At 51.8% G+C, this 14,506-nt stretch overlaps 1 pseudogene; it reads left to right on the top strand.

Moving 5' to 3' along the window:
• Window positions 1–5,857: 5,857 nt before the first annotated feature.
• On the top strand, window positions 5,858–7,314 carry LOC101838554 (annotated as a pseudogene).
• The last annotated feature ends 7,192 nt before the right edge of the window (window positions 7,315–14,506 follow it).

Below are 14,506 nucleotides of genomic sequence, written 5' to 3'. Positions count from 1 at the left end.
ACCTTTAATCCCAGCACTTGGGAGGCAGAGGCAGGAGGATCTCTGTGAGTTGGAAGCCAGCCTGGTCTACAGAGCAAGTTCCAGAACAGCCTCCAAAACAATACAGAGAAACCCTGTCTCGAAAAACCAAAAAATAAAAAAATAAAGCCTGCCGGGTAGTAGTGGTGCACACCTTTAAACCCAGCACTCAGAAGGCAAAGGCAGGTGAATCTTTGCAAGTTTGAAGCCGACTACAGAGTGAGTGTTAGGACAGCCAGGGAGGGCTACACAGAGAAACCCTTTCTCAAAAAAAAACAACAACAACAACAAAAACTTTTTTATATTAAAAAAAAATCCAAAGCTGAATGTGGTGGTTGAGTATGTCATCCCAGCAACTCCTCGGCTGAGATTGGAGAACTCCTGGTGAGCCAGCAGGTGAATCAGCCCCGTGGAAACAGGAGAGACCCTGACTCAATTAGGTGGGAGGTAAGAACTAACTAGTTAATGTTGTCTTCCAGCCTCCACATGCATGTGTATCTCCTATGTTCTCACACAATACACCACAACAATAACTACAAAATTTAAAGTCCTACCCCTTTAATTCCATCACTTAGGAGGCAGAGGCAAGTGATGTCTGTGAGTTCAAGGCTACCCTGGTCTACATAGTTCCAGGACAGCCAGGACTACACACAAAAAACCCTGTCTCAAAAACTAAATAAATAAATGTAAATAAAAAGTAAAAGGGCTGGAGCTTGGTGGTAGAGGCAGGTGAATCTGTGAGTTTGGGGCCAGCCTGGTCTACAAAGCTACACAGAGAAATCCTGTCTCAAAAAAAAGAAGAAAAAAATAGAGCAGTCTCATAAGCAAGGCTGTAGCATTTGCAGAGCACTAGCCCTGTCACTGTTTATGGGCAGTTCTACATTGGCAACTCTGGGGACGCTGCTCAGGCCGGAGTGAAGTGACTCAGATTGGGCCTGCCACCCTCAGTAGTGCCTACAAGTCTTTCCCAGTTGAGCAGTGGTGGCACACGCCTTTAATCCCAGCGCTTGGGAGGCAAAAGCAGGTGGCTCTCTAGCCTAGTCTACAAAGCAACTGCCAAGACAGTCTCCAAAGCTACACAGAGAAACCCTGTCTTGAAAAAACAAAACAAAAAACAAAACAACAACATTCTACAAATAAACACTGAGAAACTCACAAATCCTCCTGCCTCATCCTCCTGAGTACTGGGTTCAATAGGGGTGTGTGTTTGTATGTGTGTGTGTCTTTTAATTGTGTATGTCTCTATGTGGGTATGTGCACCTGAGTGCAGGGGCCTGTGGAGACCAGAGGCATTGGATCCCTTGGAGCTGTAGTTGCATCGGATGTTAGCTACCTGACCTGAGTGCTGGCAAAGGAATCCAGGTCCTCTGCAAGAGCAGTAAGAGCTCTTAGCCACTGAGCCATCTCTACAGCCACCAGGTCTTGACTTAAGAGACAACCGTGTTGTTACTGTATCACTCTGACTGGCCACCACCCCCAGGCTAGAAAATTCTATTATCACATTCAGCCAGGAACCTTTTTTTTTTTTTAATTGTGAGCCCCTGCTTACCTTCTGCCAGTGGGATGTACTGCAGGCTTTCAGGGGGCCTAGCCAATGGAAGAAAAGGCTTTGGTCTGCTGCTTCCTGCTATGCTGCCTCTCAACACATAAAGTACCTACCTCACTGTCCTTTTCCACCCTCAAAACACTCTAGAAGGGAAACGCTAGTTTCCCTTCTAGAAAGCTGGAAGGAAGGAAGGAAGGAAGCTGAGCATTGCATGCTGGCTCACACTCTTGAGTGTGAGGCCAGCCTGCTCTATAGAGGGAGCTACAGGACAGCCCGGAGTATGTAGAGAGACCCTGTTTCAAAAAAAAAAAAAAAACAAGGAAGAGACTGGGATTGGGGTGTAACTCAGCAGTGCAGGGTTTGCCCAGTGTGCTCAAGGCTATGAGTTCTATCCCCAGTGCTGAAGTAACGTTACAGAAGAAACTTAGGCTCAGAATTGCTCAAGGTCTCTCCCATATACTATCAGGCTGAGGTTCCAACCTCAGACAGCCAGCCTCGGGTCCTTTTGACTTCTAAGCCCTCATTGCTTTCACCCTTGTTCTCTCCTACCCAAGGTGCCAGTGTCTAGCCCTGCCATGCTAAAAGGAGACCTTCTCCAACTCTCTTTGGCTAGCAGAAATCAGCCACAGTGGCCAGATCCAGATCTGACATTTCCCGGTGGACTGCCTGAGCCCCCCAGACTAGTGGCAAGAGCCCTAGTCTACCTGGCAGGAATGGAGAGAAAGAGAATTGTCTACACGAGAAGAGGGCACTGCCTGATCCTATCCCACACCTGTCCAAATCGTCCCCCGAAACCTAGGCTCGTACACTAAACCTAGGCTCGTACACTAAACCTAGGCTCATACACTAAACCTAGGCTCGTACACCATGATGATTGAGATAGATTGCCGACTTGACAGGTCTAGAGCCATGTAGGAGGCAAACCTCCTGGCACACTTGTGAACAATCCTCTGGACTAGGTTAGCACCTGGGCATGCCTGTGAGGGATAATCTAAATTAGATTGAAGTGGGAAGATTCACCTTAACTGGGAGCAGCACCTTCCCAGAGGCTAAGGGCTTAGTCTAAAAAAAGACAACGAAGGGGCTGGTGTTTCACCTAACCCTGACAGCCTGAATTCTATTCTCCCGCATGGTGGAAGATTTGAAACACTACTGAAGGTTGTCCTCTCACCTCCACACACCTGCACTTACTGCTTCCCCAATAAATATCTGTAAAAATAAAATCTGAGCCGAGCGTTGGTGGTGCACACCTTTAATCCCAGCACTCCAGAGGCAGAGGCAGGTGAATGTCTGTGAGTTTGAGGCTAGCCTTGTCTACAGAGCGAGTTCCAGGACAGCCTCCAAAACAATACAGAGAAACCCTGTCCCACAAAACCAAAAAATAAAAAAATAAAATCTGCCTGTTTTGAGATAGGGATCTGGCTATCCTGGAACTATGTAGACCAGGCTAGCCTGGAACTCTCACAGATCCACCTGCACATCACAGTCACCAAGGTCTGGCTTCTTAGTGTCCCTTACGGTAGGGTGTGAAAAGGGACATTAGAGGCCTGAGAGTCCAGCCACTCACACCTGGGCCCTTTCCCAATTGTAACTCTGCCCTAGCTACACAAGGGACAGGACATTCCCAGTGACATTGTTTACAAATAGAACTGAGTTCCAAAAAGGAAAGTGATTCCCATGGGAGCAAAGCAGTTCACCCTCAACCTCCTCTGCCTCACTGGGTTCCATAACCTCAGGTTCTGGGGCTCACTCTCTAATAAACCATTCTTACTAGTATCTCCTGGGAGTTGCTAGTATATAAATAATGTGGGTGATTAAGAGGCAGGTACCTATACAGCTGTATGGAAGTCAGCATTCCAGGGTGGGGCTTTTTGGTGATACAGGGGTGGTGTGTGTGTGTGTCTGTCTTTGAGACAGGGTCTCACTATATAACCCTAGCTGGCCTGTAATTGTATGTAGACCAGGCTAGCCTTGAACTTACAGCAATCCACCTGCCTCTCCTATTGGATAAAAGAAGTGTGTCACCACACCTTGCTCTGTAACATGAATAAAAGCACAGAGACAGATATTAGGGTTCAAGCTTCAAGCCTGAGCAAAGCAGCCAAGCCAGTAGGTCTTACCTCTACCCAGCTGAAATGGCAATCCTGGCAATCCTGTCTCCATGACTCCTCAGAGGCAAAAGCTCTGAGTTCCTGTCTCCTACTCCTTATATTCCTTTCTCCCCCAGCCATATCCTCCTGTCCCCACCTCCCCAGTGCTGGGATCAAAGGTGTCAGCTCTGTCCTTGGATTAAAGGTGTGTGCCACCACTGCATGGCTTCTACAGCTAACTAGTGTGACTGGCTTTGCTTTTTGAGACTTCAGGCAATCTTTATGAAATCATAGATCATATATCACCACATGACTCATTCATCTTCCTTAAATTTGGTACATTTATTCTCTGTGTATGTGTAGCATGTGTGTATTGTACTCCACTTCTTCCACCGTGTGGGGCCCAGGGCCTGAACTCAGGCCATCAGGCTTGGTGATAAGAGCCACCACCCAACCGAGCCATCTCTCTGACTCCCCAGCTTTTAAAAAATTTCTCTCTCTCCCTCTCTCCTTTTCACCGTTTTCATTTTTGTTTTGAGACAGGGCTCTCCTGTTTTGCTCAGGCTGATCCTGAACCCCCAGCCTCCTGTTCCCCAGGCTCCACCAGGTACTCATGCCTAGTTCTTAGATCAGGTGCCAGTTGTGTTGCAGCACCCACGGCTCTGTCTGTGCTGCCTGGAGAGTTTTCCCGCACACCCCCTTGGGGTGAGCCACGAGGGGGTTGCGGAGGGGGGGGGCCTTATGCGGGAATCCCAGCACAAGACCTTGTTGTGGCATCGAGGCCATGACACCACTAGGTGGCGATTCAGGCACATCCAGGACACTGACTTAGGGTCCTGGGGTGACCTCCTGGCGCATGCAGGCGAGGAGCACCAGCTGACTCACACTCTGCACTCTTGCCCTTCCAATGGCTGTAGTGTACACAGACTAGGGATGTCTACAGACCCTGGGGAGACGGAGGACCAACAGCCACAGCTGACGGAACTCCTAGGCTCTAGAGAGGGGCTGCCCCACAGAGAAGTGGGGGAACTCAGTTCAGCCAGAGCACAGGGTATGGGATGAGAGGTTCAACCCGGAGCTGTACCCTCTTTCCCTAGTCCTCTGGATACAACTGACAAGCTCACACGGGGGCTGGATTTCACTGTCTGTCACAAGGAATGGTAAACGTAAGCAAGGAGTGAACTGCTGTGAGGAACCAAGCTGGCCTGCTGTTGTAACCGAGGCTGAGGGCTTTCTCAGGTGAGTGCTGGGAGCAGGCAGGCAGTCTGTGGACTTGCGAAGAAACAGGAAAACAGGAAACTAGGGGTCTCAATGTCCTGGGGTCAAATAGGACATCTCTAGGACCTCCCCTGCCCTGAGGCCTGTGACCTGAAATGTATACATGTGTCTTCAGTGTGTGTGTATCCATGTGTCTTCAGTGTGTGTGTGTGTGTGTGAGTGTGTGTATCCATGTGTCTTCAGTGTGTGTGTGTGAGAGAGAGAGAGAGAGAGAGTGTGTGTGTGTGTGTGTGTGTGTGTGTGTGTGTGTGTGTGTGCTGGAGACTGAGCTCAAGGCATTGAAACGATAGGCAGGTGTTCTACCACACTTCCAACCCCCCTTTAAAGGACCTTGTGGGGCTGGAGAGATGGCTCAGAGGTTAAGAGCACTGGCTGCTCTTCCAGAGGTCCCGAGTTCAATTCCCAGCAACCACATGGTGGCTGACAGCCATCTATAATGAAATGTGGTGCTCTCTTCTGGTGTCCAAACATATATGCAGGCAGAACACTGTATCTAAAACAAATAAATAAATAAATAAATAAAAATGTGTGTGCTATAATTTAAAAAAAGGACCTTGTGCCCATTTTACAAGTAAGAGAATTCGGCGCTAGAGAAATGGCTCAGTGGTTAAAGCACAGACTGCTCTCGCAGTTCCCAGAGCTTCACAAGTGCCTGGAACTCTAGCCTCTGTGGGCACTTTCATTTATACCCCCACACAGACACATAGTTAAAAATAATAGGCACCTTAGAAAAAGAGAGAGAACAGGATCTGAAAGGTTAATGGCTTAGCTCAGCACACGCCATGAGCTGGAGGAGCCTTCGGCAGACACTGGAGTGTGGAGTCAGGGCAGGGGCCTAGGGTCCTTCTCTTCTGGCTCCTACCCACCTGGTAGGAGATCTATATGCCTGCCTACTTTGCTCTTGCTCTTTGGTTCAAGGGACAATATGTCCCCTCGGGAGATGAAAGGGAGCCGGCTGTTAGGGGAAGGTAGAGAGGCTGCCAAAGTTTTGGGGACCCTAAGCAGATATTGGGCTTTGCAGTTTTCTAAGAGTTCTGAGCTGTTTGCCAGAAGTGAGTCCTAGGGCATATGCAAAGACCGAGGACCCCTATCCTTCCCACCTCAGACATCTCCTGGAGGCCCCGTCAGAGTTGTACTCGCCCTCATCCTCCCTTGGACCTCTGGAATGCCGAGCCCAGGGGACAAGGACCATGTTGGAGTTCCAAGATACTCAGCTGGACTGTTAAGATTTCCAGCAGGCCAGAGAGTGGTGGCACACACCTTAAATCCCAGCACTTGGAGGCAGAGGTAGGAGGATCTCTGTGAGTTCAAGGCCAGCCTGGTCTACACAAGCTAGTTCAGAACAGGCTTCATAGCTACACAGAGAAACCCTATCTCGAAAAACAAAACAACAACAACAACGAATTCTGCTTCCCCTCAGCTCTCCTCAGTGGGTGTCCCCACCCCCACCCCTTTCTCCCCTCCCCGGGTCCCTAACCCGGTCCCTTCGCTGAAGTGGTTCTGGGGACACCCAGAAGGCCCTCACAGGGAACCAGGGCATCAAGGCTGCAATGAACTGGCTTATGGAGCACGAAGACAACCCCGGCCCCGATGTGGATCAGCCTCTAGAGACTTCCCTCGGCCATATCCTGGGACCAGAACCCACGTCCTCAGAGCAAGTTGGCCCTGATGAATCTGGGTCTGCTGCTGAAGTAAGCAAACCCATTTTGACTGAAGAGGAAAAAGACATGAACAAACTAAGAATGTTGGAGTAGCGGGAACGTGAAGAACGAGAAGCTTTAGATCCAGGAAAGGAGTTGAGGAGACAAGGGCAAGAGCCTCAGCTGCGCTACAGGGAGATGAGATGCCCTGCCCCGTGCTGCTGAGGAGTGCCGGAGGGAAAAGGCTGGAGAATTAGCTGCCAGACAAAGGTCCGAGAAAAAATTGACAAAGCAGAGAGAGCCAACAAGTATGGTAGTAGTATGGGTTCTCGGTCATCCCCACCAGCAAGAGATCCAGGTCCTGTTCCTCCTTCTCCCAACCAGGAGCCCCCTACCAAGCAGGAGTATGACCAGTGTAGCCTACAGGTTAGGCTGCCTGATGGGACTTCCCTAACCCCAACGTTCAGGGCCCGGGAACAGCCGTGAGGCTCTCTATGTGGAGCTTCACTGTGGGGAGGAACCTGGACAAGACCAGGACCCTGTGCAGTTGCTCAGTGCCTTCCCCAGAAGGGCAGCCTCTGCAGGAACTGGGACTCGTGCCTTCTGCTGTCCTCACTGTGCCCAAGAAGTGTCCCAGTTGAGGGTCCTCCACCCCACCAGCCCTCTTTGACCTCTTCCTCTTTGATGAGGCACTGACATCTCCTTCCTAATAAATAGACCCTTTGAGTTCTGGAAAACAATAGCAAAAGATTCCCAGCAGTGTTTGTAAGGGGGATGGCAATGTGGGCACCGGCTGGATACTCCTAGACATCAGGCCTTACGCTCAGCGTGCTTCAGATGTGTCCCCGAGTACTCCTCAGGAATTACACATCGTTAACCCCACTGTACAAGGAAGCAAGCAGGCACAGAGAGGGGAAGTAACCTGTCCAAAGGAGTACGGCTGAGAAGTGCCATGGGCAGGGCTCAAACGGAGGTCTGTCTAGGTCCAGTGTATGCCTCGTCTTCTTGCCGCTCTAAACTGAGCTGTTAGGAGACGGCGATTCCAGTCAGCGGTGGTGGCGCTCGTCTTTAATCCCAGCACCTGGGAGGCAGAGGCAGGCGGATCTCTGTGAGCTCAAGGCCAGCCTGGTCTACAGAATGAGTTCCAGGATAGGCCCCAAAGCCACAGAGAAACCTTGTCTTGAAAAACCAATGTCAAAAACAAAAAAACAAGAAGAAAATCAAACCGAGCTTTGGTGGGTGCTCTAAGGCCCAGCTAGGGAGTCCACCTGACGACTACCAGCCCTAGATGTGGGATCCTGGACCCCCTGTACTCTCTGGGTTTTAGGGCCACCTGGAGGTACAAGCAGGTCCTTCTCTGGAGACCCATCTGTGTACCCGGGCAGGCTTGGATTTTGTTGTGACCTTAAACACTTAGCACTGGCCTGCATTCCCCCATTGCCTCTCAGAAGCCTGAAGGATGCCTCTCAGGCATAAGGACTAATTTGAGATGTGGGAAACGGAACAGGGAGTGTGAGGTGGGGTAAGCTGAGTGGAGGGTGGGGAGGTGGCCAAGGCTTGAGTTTAAAAATACATCCTGTAAGCTACAGCCTGGGCTCCCAGGGCCTAATGATATCACAGGGGCACAGGATGTCCCTGGCAGAGGCTGGGAACAACAGAGGGGACGTGGCAGGGGGAGGGGCAGAGGGTCTCCCAATCTACCCCTTTCTGTGCCTGGAAGCTGTGTTTGCAGAGACCAGCTATGTGGGGACAAAAGGGATCATCAGTCACTTTCCTCACAGATGCCATTTGCCTCTGAGGTTGTTCCCGAGACCCCGCTTTGAGAGATTTGGGGGTCCCTGGACACAAGCAAGCAGTGCTGGCTTACCATTTGTGACCCTGGGAGTCTGCTGAGCATGGCTGGGAGGAGTACTATTTGGCAGCCTCCTTCCTACTCTGGCTGGGGGAGGCCAGAGCCAATGCGGAGCAAGACCCTGCTCCGAACTCCAGCACCAGGAGGGACTAGGTGGGGAGTAGCACTGTCATTTTATAGATGACAGGGAGACCCAAGGTAGCCAAGGTGACCTGCTCCAAGCCAGACACCCAAGCACATCACATCCAGCTAGGATGGGATCTGGCCTCCCTAGTTCAGTAGCTGTTGAAGGAATCATCAGCTCCACAGCTGAGACTGAGCATGGGGTGGGTGGGAGGCTGGGGTTCATCTCTCCCTCACCCTCTCTTCCCCCTGCTGTGCTCAGAACAAAGCTCAACCCTTCACCTGGCCAAGATTCTCCTTGGGGCAGCCGTCTCTCTTGAATCTGCAAGCTGGAAACCTCAGCCTCACCCAGGTGCTCACAGGTTGCTATTTCAGGCCTCTGAGCAGCTGGACAAGCGGCTCCGGCTGTGTGGATTGACCACACCCGGCTCTGCCCAGGACCCTTCCAGCACTGGCCCACCTTCCAGCCCTGAGCCCATCATCAGACAACAATCATGATGATGACTGCGGTCGTTGTTTTCCTCTTCGAGGGCCAATAGGTTCTTAACGGTTAGACTTTCTTTCTTGTTTTGTTTTTCGAGAGACAGGGTTACACTGTGTAGCCCTGGCTGGCCTCAAACTCACAGATCTGCCTCCCAAGCACTGGGGTTAAAGGCGGGCACCCCCACTGCCAGTCTCGGACCCTCATTTTTATTCATCTTCCCAAGCCCAGTGTCTACCAATCGCTTGGATAAAGGAATTAAATTAGATCTTAAGTTGGCCCCATTCTAGAATGGAGTTTGTCCACATCTCAAGTCCTCTGCAAACCTTGTAAAGTGGGCAAGGTCCACGCTTTGGGGTTTAGAGAGGCTGGGTTGGCCGTATCTCTTAGTAGGTATGAAGGGACTGGGGGTCACGGGGTGGGGACACGAGTTTGGCCCCATCCATCCTCCGAGGAGGCTGCCCCATGTTCTGTGCCTCGACTTTCCACTGAGCTCATGAAATCACTGCAGGCCTCAGTCCCTGCCTGCCCTTCCTACTTACCCCACTTGGTTCCCAAACCTCTGAAATCCTGGAGAGGGGCCGACCCCCTGGGTTTAGAGGTCAGCCAGGGTATACATAGTGACTGTGTGTCAGAAAATAAAACAATCAAATCAAACCCTGGGGATTCAATTATTGCTAAGGTTACCCGTGCGTAAGCGCAGGGGGCCCTGGTGTGGAGATCCGGATCCAGCAACGTTGAGCGGCCTCCCAGTGTCTATAACCCTGCTTTAGGGGCGCCTCCCTGGGGCAGCTGCGACGTGGAGGACGATACCCTGATCAGGAGAGGTAATGCAGTTGGCGATCCGCAGCGGCCTCGCGCCCTCTCCTCCTTTCTCAGGAGTGAGGGGCTGGGCTGTACCGTGAGGCCGACATAAATATCACCCAGGCGGATGACGACGTCCGCTTAAGCCTGCTGCAGGAACCGAACCCCCGCCGAGCAGCGGGGGGCGAGCGGAGCGGTACCCTGGCACACCGGCTCCGCCCCTCCTTCTCTGCATCCCAGATCACCCACTCCCTCCCTGCATCGCGCTCACACTCCTCCCTCCCCAGGCCCGGGACACGGAGGCCAGCACGGCGGGCGCCACGGGGGCCGTGCAGTCACGCGCAGCGAACAGCAGGCTATTCATAGGAGGACGTCCCCGCCTGCCCAGCCCTCGAATCGCCTTACATAACCTTCCTTTCCTTCTTCCTCCTGTGCTCTCTGCGGGGCGGGGGAAGCAGCCTCGTGGAGCCCAGCCTCCTGCTTCCCCTTGCTGCCTACGGGGAAACTGAGGCTCGCTTAAATTGGGCACACCCAGTGCTTATGGGTGTGACCGCCTAGGTCCGCAGAGGTGGATAAACAGCCCAGCCCCACCTGGGGTCAAGGCTTCTCTTGCAGGGGGAGATCCCTGCTCAGGAGAGTTTCCTTCCACAACCACTCCTCCTCAGGCAGCTGGGCCTTCCCTCTTCTCAGTGACCTTGAGCCCACTGTGCCTCTGAGTCTCCGTGTGCCTACCTACAAAATGGCCTCTGCTTCAAGCATGGTAAGAAAAAAAAAAAGCCAGGCTGCGGTGGCACAAGCCGTTGATCCTAGCACTCTGGAGTTCGAGGCCAGCCTGATCTACAGAGTGAGTTCCAGGACAGGCTCTAAAGCTACAGAGAGACCCTGTCTGGGGAGGTGGGGTGGAGAGCCTTGTCACCTGATGAACATAGCCAGTGACTGGGGGACTTAGTGCCACCTGATGCCCTGCCCCGAGTCCCTGGGGCAGTCAGCTCTGTGGCCCTGCTTGCTTCTGGGCTCAGTGTGGCCACAAATGGAGCTGGGGTCAGTGTCCTGGTGTCCAGTGCCAATAGGACCCCAGGAATGAAACATCTAACAGTCACTGCAGCTCCTTCTCCCACATTCCCACCTCAGGGGACCACTATCTGTGGCAAGTCATTTGTCTGAAGGGTGTGTGTGTGTGTGTGTGTGTGTGCGCGCTGCTGCGCGCACGCGCACGCATGTTTTTGCAGCTCTTGTTGGCCGGTATTCACTGCAAAGACCAGGCCTATCTAGAAGTGGCCAGGATCCACCTGCCTCAGCCCATTTGTTAGGAGGACAAAGACTGTCTGGGACTCACTGTGCAGCCCAGCCTGGCCTCAGATTGAAGCAGTCCCAGATGCCACCACCACCTGTTTTGAGCACCTAGTGAGAATAACGTTTTCTGGTCTGGGGAGACATCTGGGGCTTCTCTGGTGCTGGCAGCTCTGTCTGGCTTGCAGAGTGGAGCCGGTCACTTCTAGGCCTCTCACCTAAGCCTGGCTTCCTAGCAGGGTGAAAGCCATTGTCCCTACTCCACTTAGCAGCCTGGAATGGGAGCCAGGGCTTTATGCTCATCTTACCTTCAAATGACAGAGGAGAGGGGAACATCAGTGTCCTTTTCCAGCTGAGGAAACCAAGGAATGAAGCAGCCCTGTCTGACATCCTAGTTTGCATTTTCTTACCCTAGCCTCTGGGTTGTACTGGAGGAGAAAATATAGACATTTTCAGAGGAGCTGGAGAGGTGGCTCAGCAGTTACCCAAGTTCATCCCCAGACCCACATCAGACAGCTCCCAACCGCAGCTTCCGCTCCAGGGGACCTGACACCCTTTTCTGGCCTCTGCACACACATGCATATATCCATAGGCACACACACACTTTAACACATACATTTTAAAATTCTTAAAATAAAAAGACTGGGGAAACTCACAGTCATCCTCTTGCCAAACTCTAACTTGGTAAGTGACACTGCCCTGTTTGGGACCTGACCCCAGACCCACATGTGGCATCACCAAACCCTATTTCCCTCAGCAAATGTTTGTTGAGTAAGTGAGGGCATGCCTGTGACCCTCTGCCCCCCACAGCCACCCCACAAGACCAGCCTTCCTGAGTGCTTGGCTCATGTGCCTGGGACTCTGCCAACAATGTCCATAATGAGGCCAGGCATCTGGGGTCATCTACTGTGTCCCAAGGAGCCCTTAGCCCTCCTCGGATTCAGCCCCCACTTTTGAGGCCCCTCTAGGATCTACTCAGTTGGCCTTTTACTCTTTGGCCCACAGGGGAAGCTGGCAGCGAGCCGCTCATCCCTCTGTTGTCGGCTGTGTGCCCCTCAGGTATAAAATGAGAGTCCCTGCACACAGGAGCCTTTAGTAAACAAATGCCATTATTGCTTATTAACGTGGACACAACAGTGACCCTTGCTCCATGATACTTTCCCTGTAAGCGTCACCATCTCAAGGCCTGCCATGTGGTCACACCTGAAGAAGGAGGTGTCACTTGTCAGCTAAAGAACTGTATTTCAGCGCCAGAGGTGGTGGCGCACGCCTTTCATCCCAGCACTCAGGAGGCAGAGGCAGGCAGATCTCTGTGACTTCGAGACCAGCCAGGGTTGCATAGTGAGACCCTGTCTCAAAACTTAAAATCAAAAGAGCAGCATTTTAGATGGGTCATAACTTAGTCAAGTCACACAGCTAGTATAGAAGTAAGGTAAGGAATCCAGGTCAACATTTTGGGGGTTCTTAAAGAATTTTGCGCCGGGCGTTGGTGGCGCACGCCTTTAATCCCAGCACTTGGGAGGCAGAGGCAGGCCGATCTCTGTGAGTTCGAGGCCAGCCTGGTCTACAAGAGCTAGTTCCAGGACAGCCTCCAAAGCCACAGAGAAACCCTGTCTTGAAAAACCAAAAAAAAAAAAAAAAAAAAGAATTTTGCTCACAGCTGGGCGTTGGTGGTGCACGCGTTTAATCCCAGCACTCGGGAGACAGAGGCAGGTGGATCTCTGTGAGTTTGAGGCCAGTCTGGTCTACAGAGTGAGTTCCAGGACAACCTCCAAAGCAATACAGAGAAACCCTGTCTCGAAAAACCAAAAAAAAAAAAAAAAAGTATTTTGCTCACATGACAGCAGTCAGTGATATGGGGAAGCAAAGACTAGGTAGAGAGGGATTGCTGAGGTCCCCACAGGGTGTCGGCTCCTTCCTCCAAAGAGCTGGCCCTCTCCTTGGTCAAGGTGGCAGGACAGGTTGTAAGAACAAGCCCTTTGCTCAGACTGGCTGCCCCCCACCCAGTCGGCCAGCTGCCCATACCCTGTGCCAGCCACTGTTCCCTGTCAGGCAGCCAAGCTGTGAGGCAGTCTAGGACATTGTGTCCAGAGAGAGGTCCCAGCAGGCTCCCTACCTCTGAGACCCATGGTGCTGAACTGGCCTGCCTGCTAGGCCTCGGGCCAACTTGGCTTTGTCCCCAGTCCTGACATGAACAGGAGGCCAGAGCTGCCCTCCCAGAGACTGACGTTCCGCTAGCTTTCTGCCTACCTTGCTTCCAGCCTTTTCTAAGAGGAGTGCCCTGCTCATGCCCTTTTGCCTGGAGGCCAACCTCTGAGCAGTCACAGGGGACAGACTCCCAGGGTGCCTCTCAGGATAAGCAGGCTGGACGGTGGGGTGCCTGCTTTTCTGCCACCTTACACATTTTTTTTTCTTTGTCTGTATCAATATGCAAGCCAGCTGATTCTAGGTGAGAGGCCCTCTTAGACAGAGGGAGATCCAGCTGTGTACGGGGGCCCTGTGCCCTGTGAGATGGGTGTGGGCTTGTCTCTCCACTGAAAGATAAGAAAATTGAATGCAAGCCAGGCATTGGTGGCGCATGCCTTTAATCCCAGCACTCGGGAGGCAGAGGCAGGCGGATCTCTGGGAGTTCGAGGCCAGCCTGGTCTACAAAGTGAGTTCCAGGACAGCCTCCAAAGCCACAGAGAAACACTGTCTCAAAAAAAAAAATTGAATGCAGAGAGACCAACTTTATGCGAAGCCACACAACATAAACTGATTCCATAGTGACAAGCAGGATGGGGGCTGAGGGGTATGACCCTCAGGACAACTGTTGCACATAACTCATACTTAAATTTGTAACTTCATTGTTGTTTTTTGTTTATCTGGTTGGTTTTTGAGACACCATCTCATGCAATCCGGGCTGGCCTCCAATACAGTGTGCAGCCTGGGGGGCCTTGAACGGCTGTCCTCTTGCTACTACCTCCTAAATGTTGGTTTTGCAGGGGTGTGCCACCATGTCTCACTTTAATTGGATGCATTTTGACATATACCTATGAATCTATCACCATGGACACCCAAAGTAATAGATGTTTCCTCATCCTTTTTAAAAACTATATTAACTTTTATTTTATGTTTATTGGTGTTTTGTCTATGTGTATGTCTGTGTGAGGGTGTCAGATCTTGTAGTTACAGGCAGTTATGAGCTGCCATGTGGGTGCTGGGAACTGAACCAGAGACCTTTAGAAGAGCAGTCAGTGATCTTAACTGCTGAGCCGTCTCTCCAGCCCCTGTGGCTTCCTGGTCCTTTTAGACCCTGCATCATGCTGTTCTCACTCCATCCCCAGGCATCCACTAATCTACTGCTTTTACATTAGCTGACATTTTCTGTAATTTTCTCTAAAT

The sequence above is a fragment of the Mesocricetus auratus genome, unplaced genomic scaffold, assembly GCF_017639785.1.
Source record: "Mesocricetus auratus isolate SY011 unplaced genomic scaffold, BCM_Maur_2.0 Super-Scaffold_100010, whole genome shotgun sequence".
In the NCBI taxonomy this organism is placed as follows: Eukaryota; Metazoa; Chordata; class Mammalia; order Rodentia; family Cricetidae; genus Mesocricetus; species Mesocricetus auratus.
The sequence above is the reverse complement of the archived record's forward strand: the minus strand, read 5'-3'. Positions and strand labels throughout refer to the sequence as shown.